Genomic DNA, 19671 nt, shown 5'->3' with positions numbered 1-19671 from the left:
ATGAAAAGATCCCACATGGCACAGCTAAGGCCTGAAGGTCCTGTGTGCTGCAGCTAAAGACCTGATGCAGCCAAATAAATAAATATATTTTTTAAAAGTTTCTGGGTGCATTCCAAGAGGGAGCAAAGTCTCATACAATGTCATCTTAGCCACACTGCATTTCAAATCAAGTCACAGAGTCAGCCTAGATTCAAGAGGTAAGAAAATAGTTTTGTCCTCGTGATAAAGGAGCTGCAAAGACTCTGTGATCATATTTTTAATCTATCACAACATAACTCCTGGGTGTTTGGGATTTATTGACTTGAGTAATCATGCAAAACAACGCCCAGATAAACACTGAAGAAATGTAGTACAGCCAGGCTCTGATGCACTGAGAAGTTTCACAGTAAAAACTACAATGGAAAAATCTTAACTCTACATAATATTAATTAGAAGGAAAAGTCACCACAGCAAAAAGTCTGGGACTTTCTGATTAAACAAAATTAAACCATTTCTTGTACGGAGTAAGTTGTTAAGCAGAGGGCCCTTATTTTTGGTGAAATCTCTCACTTGCAGTCTTCCATAAACACTCAATGGGAAATGCTGCTATAACGACAGATGTGAACTTCAAACTCCAACAGACCTGGTTTGGAATCGAAGTGTTGCCACCACAAGTTTTGACTTAGAACAAGTTGCTCAACTTCTCTGAACTTAGGGTTTCTGAAGCAAAAATTCAAGAGTCATTGTAAGGACTGAGTGTAATCATATATGTAAACCTGTGAAACAGGTAGCTGCTAATATTGAAAAAAAATACTACTTCTTTTCTGCCACTTTAAAATCAGTTTGTTTATTCATCTGTGCCCCATGTCTAAGAACAGAGGAATTTATTATTCTACTTAGTGGTAAGAGGGGTATAGTTGAGTTACCAATCTAGAGGCATTAGTAAATTATTATCTGCCTTTGTATATTATACATAAGAATTCTCATCTCTCCTAAATAATGAGTCTGTCATTCTCCTATGTACATATGTAAAATATCCTCTAAAATTGGCAGATGAAAATGAAAGAATTATTTTTCAAAGGTAACAGTTTACAATGCTAGTTGTAATCTTTTTTAAACTTAATATTATCTATCTGAGTATAGAATATGAGATTTAAAAAAAAAAATTGGAAGGCAATGGAGAAGAGAAATATCAAAGAGACAGAGGATGAATCTCTGAGTATACAGGAAAATATGGAGACATCTGGGAAGGGGAAGAAAATAAATAATAAATAAAATAATTTGAGAGCAAGTAATTTTCTTGCCCAGCTTCCCGGGTGGCTCAGAGTAAAGAATCCGCCTGCAATGCAGGAAACTTTCAGGAGACTCCAGTTGATTCCTGGGTGGGGAAGATCCCTTGGCAGAGGAAACGGCAAGCCAATCCAGTATCTTGCCTGGGAGACCCCATGAATAGAGGAGCCTGGCTGGCTACAGTCCACGGGATCTCAAAAGAGCCAGACGTGACCGAGCAACTAAATAACAAGTTTTCCTGCTGACCATTCTAGCAGAATAGACAGCATAGCATAATACAGGTGAGAATCCAAAAGCAGCCACTGAGGAGTCCTGAAAATGGTGATGCCCGCGGATTACAGCGCAAGGCGACAAGAGACTGGTGACGAGAGCAACAGGGAAGGGGGCTGCGCCTGGAAAACCAGGAAAGGGCTTCCTGTCAGGCAGCAAAACGGGGAGACTGCTGTTGGAAAGGACTAGCTCTAATCCGTGTTTGCCCCGTCTTGATAGAGTGCCTCCAGCGCGCCCCCTAGAGAGAACCGAAGTCAGCACAGCGGTGAATTCTGCACAGCGGGGAAAAGTGCAAGACCTGAAATACTAGGTCCCCCGCAGGTAAGAACGGGCTTTTGAAGGTGGAAGTTACCAAGGGTTTTCAGTGCCTGTTATTGTCACTGAAACTTTGGTAAGTGAGTTTATGTGATATTAATTAACGCTCTCAAAACACATTCGCAGCAAGAAAAGCTGCCAATTCCATGTTATGACTCTTTCAATGCACTCTAGAATACCCTTTATTTGAAAAGATCCACACAAAGAAATCAGCTGAGAATTTACTTTCTAAAACACATTGCTTTAAGAATTAACCTATTTCGATATGAAATTTTAAAATAGCTCAAAAATAATCACATTTAATCTTTGATAATTATTTTTTTTAATCTTTCCTTCATTCCTTTATATCCATTTGAAGAAGGGCTTTCCCAGTGGCTAAGCAGTAGAGAATCAGCATGCGATGCCAGAGACTTAGGAGACTCAAGTTCGAACTCTGGTTCAGCAAGACCTCCTGGAGGAGGAAATGGCAATACACTCTAGTATTCTTGCCTGGAAAATCCCATGGACAGAGGAGCTTGGTGGGCTACAGTCCATGGGGTCACAAAGAGTCAGACAGGACTTCGTGACTGAGCAGCAGCATTCTGGAAAAAAGTTTTAAAAATTCCTCCAATGTTCATCTTCTTCACTTTAGAAGTCCTTCCATTAACACATTAGAGAATAAATCAAATGAAAAGGCTAGTTGAGAAGCAAGTTCTGTATTTATAAGACCACACCATATAATTTTCATTCTCAGTTCAGTCGCTCAGTTGTGTCCAACTCTTTGCAACCCCATGAACTGCAGCAGGCCAGTCTTCCCTGTTCATCACCAACTCCCAGAGCTTACTCAAACTCATGTCCTTCGAGTCAGTGATGCCATCCAACCATTTCATCCTCTGTCATCCTGTTCTCCTCATACCTTCAATCTTTCCCAGAATCAGGGTCTTTTCCAATGAGTCAATTCTTCTCATCAGGTGGCCAAAGTATTGGAGTTTCAGCTTCAACGTCAGTCCTTCCAATGAACATTCAGGACTGATTTCCTTTAGGATTCACTGGTTGGATCTCCTTGCAGTCCAAGGGACTCTCAAGAGTCTTCTCCAATACCACATTTCGAAAGCATCAATTCTTCAGCACTCAGCTTTCTTTATAGTCCAACTCTCACATCCATACATTACTACTGGAAAAACCATAGCTTTTTCATTAAACACTTATTATAATAGTAACATGAGAGTATAAAATGATGGTGGAACCTAAGTATTTTGCTCTAAGATCATTTCTGGTTATATCTGTGTCCTCCATTAGCAATCAGGTAATTTAAAAACTGATGTAGAAATGAGAAATTCTGAGGAGTAATCAAAAGATTTGTTAATTCAATATTTAATGAATAAATCAATTGAAGGGAAAATTTATCTTCAGGGATTACGTTCTTAACACATCACCACCAGCAGAGTATGAAGCTTGGTCCTACCTGTGGTTAGAGAGGTGTAAGGAAATTCTGGGTGGAGGAGTACAGCCTTTGGAAACTTTCCCATTCCATGATAAAATCTCAGGCCTCATTAGAAAGAGTGTGACCACCTGAAGTGACCAAGCTCAGCTCGTAGCTAAGCTTCAAACTATTCATTCTTTGGAGTAATTATATCACACCATTATTGTATAAACAGGATGATCATGTAGTCTATGGCTCTGACTATAAGAATGAGGATGTAGCAAATAAGGGAGAAATGACATCATGTGTTGAATATTACAAAACAAATCTCCAAGAACTCAACCAATAGATGATAACTCATACAGGGAGGAAGAAAGTATAAAGCTTTAACTATTGGCAATTTTAATTTGTAAGTCTCAATCATATCTTCCTGAACCTTGGGTATTAATCTCTTTGATACCCAAATTGTTTCATTCTGTAGTTACCTTAGACATACCCGCCAGTTCTATCTCCAATTGTTCATCCTCCAAACCCTCTGAAACTTCAGCCCCTCACCATTTGGGTAAGAAAAAGGTAACTGATCATCCCAAGGAGAAGCAGGTTCTTCAGGATAGGTTAGGATGCTCAGTACTATCCAGAGGTACTCAGGAAACTTTGCCATTTCAGGACCCATTTAGTTGGTAATTGGCTTACCTGGTGGTTCAGGTGGTAAAGAATCTGCCTGCAATACAGGAGACCTGGATTTGATCCCTGGGTCAGGAAAAACCCCTGGAGAAGGGAATTGCTACCCACTCCAGTATTCTTGATGGAGAATTCCATGGACAGAGGAGCCTGGTGGGCTACAATCCATAGGGTCGCAAAGAATCAGACATGACTGAGCGACCAACACTTTCACTTTGACTTTGTTCAATTTCACATAACCTGCATTTAGGAAAGACTCTCTCTCTCATTCTTATTCTAGAAAATTTCCTCTGGACAAAATGTCCCTCTTCCTGTCTCTACATTTCCAGACAAAGTAACTTCAGCGCTTTATGTAAACATGTCCACCCTCATTTCTCTCTGGCAGGTTTATAATTCCAGGAGTCTGTTAAAAATAAATCAAAAAATATGGAAAAAACAGAATGGATATATATCATTAATGGAAATGAGTCCTTAAATATCACATGAGACTGTGTGACACCTTTCAAAGTGTTGAAAAAGTTGCTAAAACCTCAAGCACTAGAAACGATGTCTTCTCTAATTTTGTTCCATCCATTTACCCTTTTCTTCAATTACTTCAATTGATGCAGTCAGTTGCTGTGCACTGGTCAGGCACAAGGCTGAGTGCTGCAGCATGCAGCAAGCATAAAGAAGAAGAACACATAAAACGTATGGGAAGCTGATAGGACCTCTACATTACTACCCATGTTTCAAGGAAGAAAATAAATTTCAAATCCACTAGACACAGGGGCCCTTTTGTTGGGTACTTGGGAAAGAGGGTGCAGGAATGCAAAAGAGACATAAGGCATAGGCCATATGGTATATAAGCCCTCTGACTATTTAAGGATGTGAAATAGTTTAAGGAACATATAATTAAAAAGAAGTGGCAAAACAACAAAAGCTATATGGTTATGCGCTTCCTTCTTCCCAACCCAAACTTGCCCTGTTCCTCACCCTCTAAATCCACTCTTCCAGGGTTAACAAACTTCCTCTCTCCTTATATTCTGCACTTACACACTTCAGACTTCCTCTGAACCTCTGAAATTGAGAGTAGCTATTCTCCCAGGCCCTTCACAGCCGGGAAGTGAGGTAGACATTGCCCCCGAAATCAATGTCCTTTACAAACTATACAAACCAGGCTTCAATGCCTTCCCCACCCAGCATCTATTGAAACTGAAATACACCAACAATCTTGAGAGTTAATGGTGGGAAACTGTCACAAGACAACCTCAGGCTCAAGGGTGGGTTGACACTGGGTACTAGGTGCAGACCAATGGTAAGATGAGGAAAAACCAGAGAGAAAGCAGAGAGACACAGAAACATGAGAAGAAAGTTTAATGTGGCCTTTGAAAGATGGACACAGAGAAACCCAGCTCCTGAGAACCCATCTACATCCCCCAGTGGCCCTAGTTTTTCTATAGTGCCTAGACATTACACACCTACACATCAAACTAGTTTAAACTGTTTGTTTTCTCAGAAAAGACATGACCAGAACATAGGCCATTACCTCACTGCATCCATAAAAATCCTATTTTGAGCCCTGCTAGTCACTGCCTGCCCCCAACATTGATTTCTCCTAAGATGTCGATCACTCCTGCTCATGCTCAGAACCTTTGCCATTTCACCTTGACCTTACCTTCTGCACTGCCACCATCCTAGGTAACTTCAAAAGCCATGTTGATAACTGTGATGGCAAACTTTAGATGTCAACTTGACTGGGCTTAAGGGTACCGGGATATCTAGTAAAGAATTAATTCTGGGTGTGTCTGGGAGCGTGTTTTCAGATTTCAACATTTGAATAAGTAGACAAAGGAAGATCCACTCTCACCAATGTGAGCATCGCCCAGTCCTTTGAGGGAAGCAGAGGGTGAGACCCCCGCCACACTCCCCCCAACCCACCCTCGCCCTCCTTGAGCTGAACATCAATCTTCTCCTGCTCTCACACATTGGAGCTCCTGCTTCTCATGCCTTCAGACTCCGGGACTTATATCAGCATCCTCACCCCCTAGAATTCCCTCCCTCCCATCCCAGGCCTTTGGCCTGAATTATCCCACCAGGTTTCCTGGTTCTCTGGCTTGCAGACAGGACATCGTGGGACTTCTCAGCCTCCATAATCATAACACAACTCCTCTTATACTGATTCTCTTTCTCTGGAGAATACTGACTAATACATACCCCATCCAACAGACTGCTTCATTCCCATCGTGGCCACATCCCATCATGGCCAGCACCAGAAGCTTCTCCAATTCCACCCTTCCCTCTCTGCACAGTCCTCTCCAAGATCAGTTCCCTTAATGATAAATTCATCTTTCAGCTCATGTCTCACTTGGCCTTGCTACAGAGGTGGCAGAGCTTTCTGGTGGCTCAATGGCAAAGAACCCACCTGCCAATGCGGGAGATGCGAGTTCGATCCTTGGATTGGGAAGGTCCCCCGGAGAAGGAAATGGCAACCCACTCTAGTATTTCTGCCTGAGAAATCCCAAGGACAGAGGAGCCTGGCAGACTACAGTCCATGGGGTCATAAAAGAGTCAGATACGACTTAGCGACTCAGTTCAGTTCAGTCGCTCAGTCGTGTCCGACTCTCGGCGACCCCATGAATTGCAGCACGCCAGGCCTCTCTGTCCATCACCAACTCTCGGAGTCTACCCAAACCCATGTTCATCGAGTCGGTGATGCCATCCAACCATCTCATCCTCTGTCGTCCCCTTCTCCTCCCGCCCCCAATCCTACCCAGCATTAGGGTCTTTTCCAATGAGTCAACCCTTCGCATGAGGTGGCCAAAGTATTGGAGCTTCAGCTTCAACATCAGACCTTCCAATGAACACCCAGGATTGATCTCTTTTAGGATGGATTGATTGGATCTCCTTGCAGTCCAAGGGACTCTCAAGAGTCTTCTCCAACACCACAGTTCAAAAGCATCAATTCTGCGGCGCTCAGCTTTCTTCACCGTCCAACTCTCACATCCATACATGACCACTGGAAAAACCATAGCCTTGACTAGATGGACTTTTGTTGGCAAAGTAATGTCTCTGCTTTTAAACATGCTATCTAGGTTGGCCATAACCTTCCTTCCAAGGAGTAAGCGTCTTTTAATTTCATGGCTGCAATCACCATCAGCAGTGATTCTGGAGCCCAAAAAAGTAAAGTCTGACACTGTTTCCACTGTTTCCCCATTTATTTCCCATGGAGTGATGGGACCAGATGCCATGATCTTAGTTTTCTGAACGTTGAGCTTTAAGCCAACTTTTTCACTCTCCTCCTTCACCTTCATCAAGAGGCTCTTTAGTTCTTCTTCACTTTCTGCCATAAGGGTGGTGTCATCCGCATATCTGAGGTTATTGACATTTCTCCCGGCAATCTTGATTCCAGCTTGTGTTTCTTCCAGCCCAGCATTTCTCATGATGTACTCTGCATATAAGTTAAATAAGCAGGGTGACAATATACAGCCTTGACGTACTCCTTTTCCTATTTGGAACCAGTCTGTTGTTCCATGTCCAGTTCTAACTGTTGCTTCCTGACCTGCATACAGGTTTCTCAAGAGACAGGTCAGATGGTCTGGTATTCCCATCTCTTTCAGAATTTTCCACAGTTTATTGTGATCCACACAGTCAAAGGCTTTGGCATAGTCAATAAAGCAGAAATAGATGTTTTTCTGGAACTCTCTTGCTTTTTCGATGATCCAGTGGATATTGGCAATTTGATCTCTGGTTCCTATGCCTTTTCTAAAACCAGCTTGAACATCTGGAAGTTCACGGTTCACGTATTGCTGAAGCCTGGCTTGGAGAATTTTGAGCATTACTTTACTAGCATGTGAGATGTGTGCAATTGTGCAGTAGTTTGAGCATTCTTTGGCATTGCCTTTCTTTGCGATTAGAACAAAAACTGACCTTTTCCAGTCCTGTGACCACTGCTGAGTTTTCCAAATTTGCTGGCATATCGAGTGCAGCACTTTCACAGCATCACCTTTGAGGATTTGAAATAGCTCAACTGGAATTCCATCACCTCCACTAGCTTTGTTCATAGTGATGCTTTCTAAGGCCCACTTGACTTCACATTCCAGGATGTCTGGCTCTAGGTGAGTGATCACACCATCGTTATTATCTGGGTCATGAAGATCTTTTTTGTACAGTTCTTCTGTGTATTCTTGCCACCTCTTCTTAATATCTTCTGCTTCTGTTAGGTCCATACCATTTCTGTCCTTTATCGAGCCTATCTTTGCATGAAATGTTCCTTTGGTATCTCTAATTTTCTTGAAGAGGTCTCTAGTCTTTACCAATCTGTTGTTTTCCTCTATTTGTTTGCACTGATTGCTGAGAAACCCAAGTAAGACGTTAAGTGTTGTGAGAGGGCATCAGAGGGCAGACACACTAAAATTAAAACTACAGAAAACTAGCTAATCTGATTACACGGACCACAGCCTTGTCTATCTCAATGAAACTAAGCCATGCCGTGTGGGGCCACCCAAAACGGATGGGTCATGGTGGAGAGGTCTGACAGATTATGGTCCACTGGAGAAGGGCATGGCAAACCACTTCAGTATTCTTGCCTTGAGAACCCCATGAACAGTATGAAAAGGCAAAAGGATAGGACACTGAAAGATGAACTCCCCAGGTCAGTAGGTGCCCAATATGCTAATGGAGATCAGTGGAGAAATAACTCCAGAAAGAATGATGGGATGGAGTCAAAGCAAAAACGATACCCAACTGTGGATGTGACTGGTGATAGACGCAAAGTCCGATGCTGTAAAGAGCAATATTGCATAGGAACCTGGAATGTTAGGTCCATGAATCAAGGCAAACTGGAAGTGGTCAAACAGGAGATGTCAAGAGTGAACGTTGACATTCTAGGAATCAGCGAACTAAGATGGACTGGAATGGGTGAATTTAACTCAAATGACCATTATATCTACTACTGTGGGCAAGAATCCCTTAGAAGAAATGGAATAGCCATCATGGTCAACAAAAGAGTCCGAAATGCAGTACTTGGATGCAATCTCAAAAACGACAGAATGATCTCTGTTCGTTTCCAAGGCAAACCATTCAATATCACAGTAATCCAAGTCTATGCCCCGACCAGTAACGCCGAAGAAGCTGAAGTTGAACGGTTCTATGAAGACCTACAAGACCTTCTAGAACTAACACCCAAAAAAGATGTCCTTTTCATTATAGGGGACTGGAATGCAAAAGTAGGAAGTCAAGAAACACCTGGTGTAACAGGCAAGTTTGGCCTTGGAGTACAGAATGAAGCAGGGCAAAGGCTAATAGAGTTTTGCCACGAGAACGCACTGGTAATAGCAAACACCCTATTTCAACAACACAAGAGAAGACTCTACACGTGGACATCACCAGATGGTCAACACTGAAATCAGATTGATTATATTCTTCAAAGATGGAGAAGCTCTATACAGTCAGCAAAAACAAGACCAGGAGCAGACTGTGGCTCAGATCATGAACTGCTTATTGCCAAATTCAGACTTAAATTGAAGAAAGTAGGGAAAACCACTAGACCATTCAGGTATGACCTAGATCAAATCCCTTATGAGTATACCGTGGAAGTGACAAATAGATTTAAGGGACTAGACCTGATAGACAGAGTGCCTGATGAACTATGGACAGAGGTTCGTGACATTGTACAGGAGACAGGGATCAAGAAAATCCCCATGGAAAAGAAATGCGAAAAAGCAAAATGGCTGTCTGAGGAGGCCTTACAGATAGCTGGGAAGAGAAGAGAAGCGAAAAGCATAGGAGAAAAGGAAAGATATTCTCATCTGAATGCAGAGTTCCAAAAAATAGCAAGGAGAGATAAGAAAGCCTTCCTCAGCGATCAGTGCAAACAAATAGAGGAAAACAACAGATTGGGAAAGACTTAGCGACTAAAACAACAAAAGAGATGTGGCATCACTGGCCACATCAGATGAAGCCAAATGTAATACCAAATGGAATATATTCAAGAAGAATTAAACAAATCTGAAGTTGATCTGATGTCTTTTATTTTTAAACATATATATGCAATGATATTAAAATAAATAAATAATATATTAAATTTTTCAATGTTTGCTTCTAAGCATATTGAAAAAATAGACATTCCAATTTAAAGATGATGACCACATTCCATTTGTGTGAATTGAATTCTGCTAGAAGACAGTCACACATATTCTTGATAGAGGCACAAGCTATATTTTATATCATTTTGTTGCTATTGTTCAGTTGCTCAGTCATGTCCGACTCTTTGTGACACAATAGACTGCAGCACGTCAGGCTTCCCTGTCCTTCATTATTTCCTAGAGTTTACTCAAGCTCATGTCCATTATGTTGGTGATGCCATCCAATCATCTCATACTCTGTTGCCTGCTTCTCCCCCTGCCATCAGTCTTCCCCAGCATCAGGGTCTTATACATACTACAGAATAAAGTTACTACACACCCTAAAATAACAGATTGTTTTGGGGAAAGAGTGAAGGTATATTACAAAAGCATTATAGCTCTCTCAAATAATATGTTACCATAATTTCTTTTTTTATTGAAGTATATTGTTTTATAATGCTGTGTTGATTTATCACTACTTCTTAAATAAGTAATGTTGGCAGGGCCAGAGGCTGCTGTTCCTTATATTGCATGTCCCTGTGTGTGTACTGTGTGTTCAGCCACATCCCACTCTTTGTGACCCTGTGGACTGTAGCCCGCCAGGCTCCTCTGTCCACGGAATTTTCCAGGCAAGAATACTGGAGTGGGTTGCCATTTCCTACTCCTGGGAATCTTCCCAGTGCAGGGATCAAACCCACACCCCTTGTGTCTCCTGCATTGGCAGGAGTTGCTTTATCACTGAGCAACTTGGGGAACCCCATGCAAATATATAAATCCCAAACCCTGCTTGATTAGGACTATTTCTTTTGCTGTCTTCCATTTGAAATTCTAGGCATGATTTAAAGGCTGATTCTAAATATTTCTAAAGTATCAATCATTCTGGAAACCAAAAAAATTGTAGAACAATTGAGAAAACAAGACTCTTTCTTCATAATCATGACACTAAAGACTTTGTATTGAATATATACCATAACTATCATGTTTGATTCTTTCACCTCTAACAAGGAGCCTGGGCTTGCTATCCCTGTATTAGATGAGAAAACTAGCACACCTGGCGTATTCTGCCTTTAGAATTCCCAGGAAGGTTGATGTCCTAGCCCTGTCATTATTAGATATTGACTCCATCCTCCAACATCAGTGTAGTCCAATAAGTTCTAAACTCTCTTTTGCTGCAGTTTTATGCATTATGACTAATTTCACCAATATACATTTTGCCCATTTCAATTGTCCTGTGAAGCGGTTTCTACCAGAAGGCCTTTAGAAAACACACACACCACAGCTCTAAAGCATTCCTGAAAACTGCTTATCCACTGACCAGTGTCAGTTGCATAAATGTATTATTTCACATGGGGCTTCCCTGGTGGCTCACATGGTAAAGAATCTGCCTGTAATGCAGGAGATCCAGGTTCGATCCCTGGGTGGGGAAAATCCCCTGAAGAAGGACATGGCAACCCACTCCAGTATTCTTGCCTGGAGAATCCCACGGATGAAGGACCCTGGTGGGCTACAGTCCACGGGGTTGCAAAGGGTTGGACACGACTGAGCGACTAAGCGCACACATGCACACACACACATGCACACACACATTTTTTATTTTTACCTGAAGGCATCTGGGATTTAGCAATAAATGCCAGATATAATTTGAATACTGTAAATGGTGAAGTTCACAGATAATCTAAGATCTGATCTGACAGCTGAGCTCTGTCAATCAACCTGCAGGATACCTCCTAATGACCCCTAAGGGCTAGTTTATATTACCTGACCCAAATCTAAGAAGTTCCTCAATGACAGGGAATGGCTTTAGCAAATATTTCAAGCCCTTGCTGTTGTGTATATGATTTAAATAATTCTTTTGTCAGCATGCAAATACATTGAGTACCACTGAGTCAAATTAAGTTAATGTTATGAAAACACTGCAAAGTCTGGCATCAGTGTCTAACAGCCTAGAACTCTCACTTCTCCTCTTAAGTAAATATATTTGGATAGGAATATTGACTCCAAAGCCAACGTCTAATTGGTTTCAGTATGTCTGTGGCTTAGACCTGGCATCATATCACATCGTGTTACATGCATTCCTTGAAAAACCACATTGTCAAGCGCATTTCGCAAATGCCTGACATGTGGCCCTGGCAACTTCCAGGTGTTACACGACATTCTGTGTCTGAGTAATAGAGCATAATTCACAACTGGTCTGTTTCTCATTTTCAAGTCAATTCTGCTGAATGACAGGGAAAAGACTGTTATATGTTGTAGATACTATTCTTTCTCCCCTTAAAACTATCACAGAAGCTTCTCTCAGAGCAAACAAGGGCAAGTGTCACTGAGGACCAGTGTCTCCTAACAAGCATATGGAAGTTGATTAGTCCCAACACGCTGCTCATTAAGAGCCAGCCAGTCACAAAAGAAATGATCATTTAACATGTGTCCACCCCCAAAACCAATAAGTTCATTTCAACCATCTAATATCTCCTCTATTTTATTCAGCTCAAAAGCAAAATTGGTGTAATCTTATTCACCACTGGAGATTAACGTCTAATAGAGTCATTAGAGTACATACATGTGTATGAATTGTCTCCCATTCTTTCAGAAAATGAAGAAGTGAAGACTGGAACAGAAATTGGCACAAAGCCTCCAAATACTTACAGTGAGCCTGAAAATTACATTCTTGAAAGCCTTTTTTCAATTTAAGGAGAAATAATGAAACAAGCATTTACAAAGAAAATAGCACAAAGAACCATTAGCAAAAGCAGCGAGCACTTTCGAGAATAAATCAGACCAAGTTGATAGCTTTTCAGTGAAATTATAACTCTGATGTATAAAGACAGAATCTATCTGATGTGTTCTGGATCTATGTAAAAGAAAATGATTCTCTACTGCTCAAGTACTTTAACCACATAAACAGTGGAATGATAAACATTCAGTCTTTTGATCAACAAGGTCAATATTGGTCATGTAATTCTCCTTAAGTTTTTTTTAAATTAATTTTTATTATAGTTGCTTTACAGTGGTGTGTTAGTTTCTGCTACAGCAAAGTGAGTCAGTTATACACGTACATAGGTTCACTCTTCTTTAGATTCCCTTCCCACTTAGGTCACCACAGAGCACTGAGTTCCCTGCTCTATACAATAGGTTCTCATTAGTGATCTATTTTATATATAGTAGTGTATATATGTCAATCCCAATCTCCCAATTTATCCCACTTACCCTTCCCCCCTTGGTAATCATAAATTTGTTTTCTGTATTTGTCATTATTTTTGTATTCCAAAAAGTTCATCTGTACCACTAGATTCCACATATAAGCAATATTATATGATATTTCTCTTTCTCTTTCTGACTTACTTCATTCTGTGTGACAATCTCTAGGTCCACGCGAATGGCATTATTTTTTTAATTTTTATGGCTAATATTCTAGTGTATACATGTCCCACATCTTCTTTATCCATTCCTCTGCCAATGGACATTTAAGTCACTTCCACATCCTGGCTATAAAAGAGTACTGCAGTGAACAGCCTGAAGTTTTAATAAGGAACCACTGGCACTAGTAACTTCCTGATTCAGGTAAATATTACTACTTCTGGTCTGAAAATAAGAACACACAACATACTGAGATATTTCTAATTCACATATTTCAGTTCAGTTCAGTTTAGTTGCTCAGTCGTGTCCAACTATTTGCAAACCCCAAGAACCGCAGCACGCCAGGCCTCCCTGTCCATCAACAACTCCCAGAGTTCACCCATACCCATGTCCATTGAGTCGGTGATGCCATACAAACATCTCATCCTCTGTCATCCCGTTCTCCTCCTGCCTTCAGTCTTTCCCAGCATCAGGGTCTTTTCCAATGAGTCAGCTCTTCGCATCAGGTGGCCCAAGTATTGAAGTTTCAGGTTCAGCATCAGTCCTTCCAACGAATATTTGGAGTGATTTCCTTTAGAATTTCCTTTAGAATCCTAAATTCACTTATTTAGGAAACCTATCTATAATATTCGCAAAAGTAATGCATTCATTTAGTTTTAAGGTGCTTACACAATTTAACAACAACAATAACAAAAAATTAGCCTAGAAAACATAAATTATCATTGGAAGACAGGTTTAAAGTGAGAAAAAAACTGTTTTCTACATTAACAAGAATGAGAAAATACTAGAAATTAGCATTATAGTCTAAGTAAAACAATCAATAATTTATTTATGGTATATAAAATACTTAAAATAAGTTACTTCAGAAAAAGCTTTTGATAGTATTCAACATCCATTTATGATAAACCCTCTCAAAAAAGTGGGTATAGAGGAACACACCTAAACATAATAATCCCACAGCTAATATCACATCCAACAGTTAAAAGTGGAAAGCATTTTCTCTAAGATCAGTAATAAGACAAGGATGTCCATTCTTACCACTTTTATTCAATGTGGTATTGGAAGTCCTAGCCACAACAATTAGGTAAGAAAAAGAAATCATCGTCATCTAAACTGGAAAGGAAGAGGTGAAACTGTCACTTGTCATGTCATGGATGAAGTTATTACATATATACATAAAGTCCTGACGATACCACTAAAACCTGTTAGAACTAATAAACAAATTCAGTAAGTTGCATGATACAAAAATCAGCACACAGAAATCTGTTATAATTGTTTACACTAGTAATTAACTATCACAAAGAGAAACTAAGAAAATCATCCCATTTAAAATTACAAAAAGATAAAAATATGAAGGAACAAATTTAACCAAGGAGATGAAGGACTAAAAATTATCACATTGATGAAAAACATTGAAAAAGACATAAATAAGTGAATGGAAAAATATTACCAGCTCATGAGTTGGAAGAATTAATATGTTTTAAATGTCCAAAATACCCAAAACAATCCACGGGTTCAATGCAATCTCTATTGTCAGGACCTAGGGCAAGCCACCCCCAAAATATACCTCAGTGGCATGTTTATTACTTTGAATTAAAATTATTTAAGGGACAACTGAGGCAAGAAAGACATCCATTTCTTCTTTCTGTCTTCCTGAAAGCAGGAATTAAATCTCCCATATGAAAGGTACTCTCCTTGTACCAGGAGGTAGAAAGACATCTTAATCACCAGAGACAGAGACTTCAGAGCCAAGAAGCCGGTATAAACAAACCTTGTTACTTCTTTGCTAATGCCCTACCCAAGCCCAAATTTTGCTTACATTTTTTTACTAATTAAGCACCCAAACCTAAGTTTCTTTGTCTGGTAAAATCTTCACAGGTTTCTCATTTATCTGTATTAAAATAAATATATAAATGTTGCCTGCTTGTAGTCATGCTCTGAACATCATTCTATGGTCTCCTTTGAACACAAAATTAAATTACTTTTTCCCCCAATTAACCTGACATGTAAATTTTATTACTAATCTAGGCACAAGAACTAAAAAAGGGTAGAGGAAGAAATTTCCCTCTTCCCAACACCATCAAAAATCCAATGGCATTTTTCACAGAAATAGAACAAACAGTCCTAAAATAGCCAAAGTGCCCTTGAGAAAAAAAGAATAAAGCTAGAGACATCATGCTCTCTGATTTCAAACTATATTACAAAGCTACAGTAATCAAAATGGTATGGTATTGGCATAAAAACAGACACATAGATCAATGGAACAGAATAAACAATCCAGAAATAAATCCTGCCATATATGGTCAAGTAATTTACAGCAAAGCAGCCAAGAATATGCAACGGAGAAAGGACAGTCTTATCAATAAACAGTGTTGGGGAAACTGAACAGCTACATGCAGAAGAATGAAACAGAAGCACTATCTTAAACCACACACAAAAATCAGATTAAAACCGATCAAAAACTGGAATGTAAGGCCTAAAACCATAAAACTCCTAGAAAAAAACATAAGGGGTAAGTTTTGAATTTGACACCAAAAATAAAGGCATCAAAAGCAAAAATTAACAAATGGAACTGCATCAAACTAAAAAGCTTCTGCAAAGCAGAGGAAACCATCAATAAAATTAAAAAGCAATCACCTGAATGAAAGATAATACTTGAAAATAAGACATCTGACAAGGGGTTAATATCCAAAATATATAAAGAACTCATAATTCTCAACAAGAAAAAAATAGTAAATCAATTAAAAAGGGACAGAAGATCTGAACAGACATTTTTCCAAAGAAGACATATTGATGGTCAACAAGACATGAAAAGGTGTGCAACATCACTAGTCACCAGGGGGGTGCAAATCAAAAATACAATGAGATATCACTTCACACTTGTTAGAATGGCCTATTATCTGAAAGATAAGAAGTAAGTCTGGGCAAATACATGGAGAAAAGGTAACTTATGTGCACTGTTGGTTGGAATGTAGTTGGTGCAATCACTGTGGAAAACAGTATGGAATGTCCTCAAAAAATTTAAAATAGAACTACCGTATGATCCAGCAATTCCAATTCTTGGTATTTATTTGAAGGAAGTGAAAAAATTAGTTCAAAAACATAAATGCACCACCATGTTCTCTGCAGCATTATTTACAATAGCCAAGATATGGAAACAAACTAAATGTCCATGGATGGATGAATGTATAAAGAAGTTGTGACATATGTAGAAATATTCACATATGTCACAAAAAAAGAAGGAAATCTTGCCCTTTGCAACAAGATGAATAGATCTCGAGAGCATTATGCTAAGTGAAATAAGTCAGCCAAAGAAAGAGAAGTACCACACAATGGTTACCAGAAACACGAGGAGATGGGGGTAAAATGGGTGAATGGGGCCAAAAGGCACAAACTTCCAGTTAGAAAACAAATGTCATAAGAATGTAACATAGAGCATGGTGACTATAGTCAATAACTGTACTGTTAATGCAGTTAATATACTGTATCATATATTTGACAGTTGCTAAGAGAGTAAATCTTTAAATTCTCTTCACAAGAAAAAAATGTACAACTACTTGTGGTGATGAAAGTTAACTAGGCTATTGCTGTAATCATTTTGCATTATATACAAACATAATATCATTACAGTTACCAAAGAGGAAAGTTCAGGTGGGACAAATTAAGAGTTTGAGATTAAAATACACACACTGTTACATATAAAATAGATAACCAACAGGACCTACTATATAGCACAGAAAGCTATATCCAATATCTTATAATAGCCTATATTGGAAAAAAATAAGAAAAAAAGAATATATGTATATACATATGTGTGTGTTCAGTCGCTCAATCACGTCTGACTTTTTGTGACCCATGGACTGTAGCCCACCAGGCTCCTCTGTCAGTGGAATTTTCTATCCAATAATACTGGATAGGGTTACTATTTCCTAATCCAGGGGATCTTCCCAACCCAAGGAACAAACCTACATCTCTTCCATCTCCTGAACTGGCAAGCAGATTCTTTACCACTGTGTCAGTTGGGAAGCCCACGTGTGTGTGTGTGTGTGTGTGTGTGTGTGTGTAACTGAATCATTTTGCTGTACACCTGAAACTAACAGATTGTAAATCAACTATATTTCAATAAAAAAATTTAATCTCAAATCATCATGTTGTACATCTGAAAATAGTATAATATTAGATGACAATTATATCTCAAATTTTTTTAAAAAGAAAAAATTAGAATCCTTATTTTTCAAGTGATAATATTTAAAGTGACACCAAGAAAAAAGAAAGGAAACTTTCAGAAGAGATGCCAGAAGGGGACATGTACTAGAACATTTGTGAAACTTCTAGGATGGCAGATGAAAACTGAAGATAAATTAAATATACATGGAGAGGGGAATCTCACATTAAAGTGTGGTGTAGTCAGTGAAATATCATACAGATAAACAAAGGGGATTAAATAAATCTACACAGGTAAATATTAAGAAAAGCAAATTGTTCTACTGCTAAATTAAAAAACCAACAGCTAGTTGTGAGATGATATGAATAAGATGATTCCTTTAAAACACACACACACACAGACACAATATATTGTTCATGGGTGCATTTATATTTTCATGGTAAGGTACTACTGCCAAAGGAGAAGTTCAGAACACATTTACTTAAGAGTTTAATCATTATTAGAGGAGGCCATTGTGAGTGGAAGGACAGCTACACTCCAAATACCTGGTAAGGAGAGAGGAGGGCTTCCACAGGTGGAGGCCATGAACCTGGGATGCAGGGTCATGGGTCCATTAGCCTGGCTGGTGAAAGGTGGGAACAGAGGAAAATGAGAATTGAAAAGGTAAATCTATGAACTGATTGTGGGAAACCTTAGCCAGATCAGGCAGCCTTACCTTACCAACAGACAACTGGGCATCACTGACATTGTTCAGGGAGGTACCAGAACAGTTTGAGTTATTTCAGGAAGACTGGCCTGGAAACTGTGCATAATGGATTAAGATAAGAAATTTTAATGGCAAGTACCATTAAAAAGCTAATGGAATAGCCCATGCATTAAATAATAAGGGTTCTGAATTCAGATGGTCTTGATGAGAGTGGAAAGGAAGGTATAGATGAATGAGTATGACCAAATAAACAAAAACAAGACTTGGCAAAATTTGGTGACTAAGAGAAAAAGGTTCTATGAAGACCTACAAGACCTTTTAGAACTAACACCCAAAAAAGATGTCCTTTTCATTATAGGGGACTGGAATGCAAAAGTAGGAGGTCAGGAAACACCTGGCGTAACAGGCAAATTTGGCCTTGGAGTACAGAATGAAGCAGGGCAAAGGCTAATAGAGTTATGCCAAGAGAATGCACTGGTCATAGCAAACACCCTCTTCCAACAACACAACAGAAGACTCTACACATGGACATCACCAGATGGTCAACACTGAAATCAGATTGATTGTATTCTTTGCAGCTAAAGATGGAAAAGCTCTATACAGTCAGCAAAAACAAGACCGGGAGCAGACTGTGGCTCAGATCATGAACTCCTTATTGCCAAATTCAGACTTAAATTGAAGAAAGTAGGGAAAACCACTAGACAATTCAGGTATGACCTATATCAAATCCCTTATGATTATACAGTGGAAGTGACAAATAGATTTAAGGGACTAGATCTGGTAGACAGAGTGCCTGATGAACTATGCACAGAGGTTCATGACATTGTACAGGAGACAGGGATCAAGACCATCCCAATGGAAAAGAAATGCAAAAAAAGCAAAATGGCTATCTGAGGAGGCCTTACAAATAGCTGGGAAAACAAGAGAAGCAAAAAGCAAAAGAGAAAAGGAAAGATATTCTCATCTGAATGCAGAGTTCCAAAGAATAGCAAGGAGAGATAAGAAAGGCTTCCTCAGGGATCAATGCAAAGAAATAGAGGAATAAAACAGAATGGGAAAGACTAGAGATCTCTTCAAGAAAATAAGAGCTACCAAGGGAACATTTCATGCAAAGATGGACTTGATAAAGGACAGAAATGGTATGGACGTAAGAGAAGCAGAAGATGTTAAGAAGAGGTGGCAAGAAAACACAGAAGAACTGTACAAAAAAGATTTTCATGACCCAGATAATCACAATGGTGTGATCATGATCCCTAGAGCCAGACATCCTGGAATGTGAAGTCAAGTGGGCCTTAGAAAGCATCACTGCGAACAAAGCTAGTGGAGGTGATGGAATTCCAGTTGAGCTATTTCAAATCCTGAAAGATGATGCTGTGAAAGTGCTACACTCCATATGCCAGCAAATCTG

This window comes from Giraffa tippelskirchi, chromosome 9, assembly GCF_054371585.1.
Source record: "Giraffa tippelskirchi isolate mGirTip1 chromosome 9, T2T-mGirTip1v1.2.pri, whole genome shotgun sequence".
Taxonomy (NCBI): domain Eukaryota; kingdom Metazoa; phylum Chordata; class Mammalia; order Artiodactyla; family Giraffidae; genus Giraffa; species Giraffa tippelskirchi.
This window is presented reverse-complemented; position numbering follows the sequence as displayed.